This window comes from Galeopterus variegatus, unplaced genomic scaffold (assembly GCF_000696425.1).
Source record: "Galeopterus variegatus unplaced genomic scaffold, G_variegatus-3.0.2 Scaffold16083, whole genome shotgun sequence".
Taxonomy (NCBI): domain Eukaryota; kingdom Metazoa; phylum Chordata; class Mammalia; order Dermoptera; family Cynocephalidae; genus Galeopterus; species Galeopterus variegatus.
Window position 1 is genome coordinate 15,883 of NW_007742194.1, and position 780 is coordinate 16,662.

The window sequence follows — 780 nt, forward strand, 5'->3', positions numbered from 1 at the left end:
TAAGTAAACTCATCAGACCGAGTTTATCGATATAAGTAAACTCATCAGACCGAGCTCATTGATCTAAGTAAACTCATCAGACTGAGACCATCGATATAAGTAAACTCATCAGACCAAGCCCTTCGATCTAAATAAACTCATCAGACCAAGCTCTTCAATCTCAGTAAAGTCACCAGAGAAAGATAATCCATCTAAGTAAACTCATCAGACCAAGCTCATTGGTCTAAGTTAACTCATCAGACCAAGATGTTTGATCTAAGTAAGCACATCAGACCAAGCACATCGATCAAAGTAAAGTCATCAGACCAAGCACATCGATCAAAGTAAACTAATCCGACCAAGCACATCAATCTAAGTAAACTCATCAGACGGAGCTCATCGATCTAATTAAACTAATAAGAGTAAGCTCATCGATCTAAGTAAACTCATCAGAGAAAGCTAATTGATCTAAGTAAACTAATCAGACAGAGCTCATCGATCCAAGTAAACCCATCAGATCAAGCTCATTGATCCAATAAACTCATCAGACCAAGAACATTGATCTAACTAAACTCATCAGACCAAGCTCATTGATGTAAGTAAACTCATCAGACTGAGCACATCGATCTAAGTAAACTCATCAGACCAAGCCCTTCGATCTAAATAAACTCATCAGACCAAGCTCTTCAATCTAAGTAAAGTCATCAGAGAAAGCTAATCCATCTAAGTAAACTCATCAGACCAAGCTCATTGGTCTAAGTTAACTCATCAGACCAAGATGTTTGATCTAAGTAAGCTCAT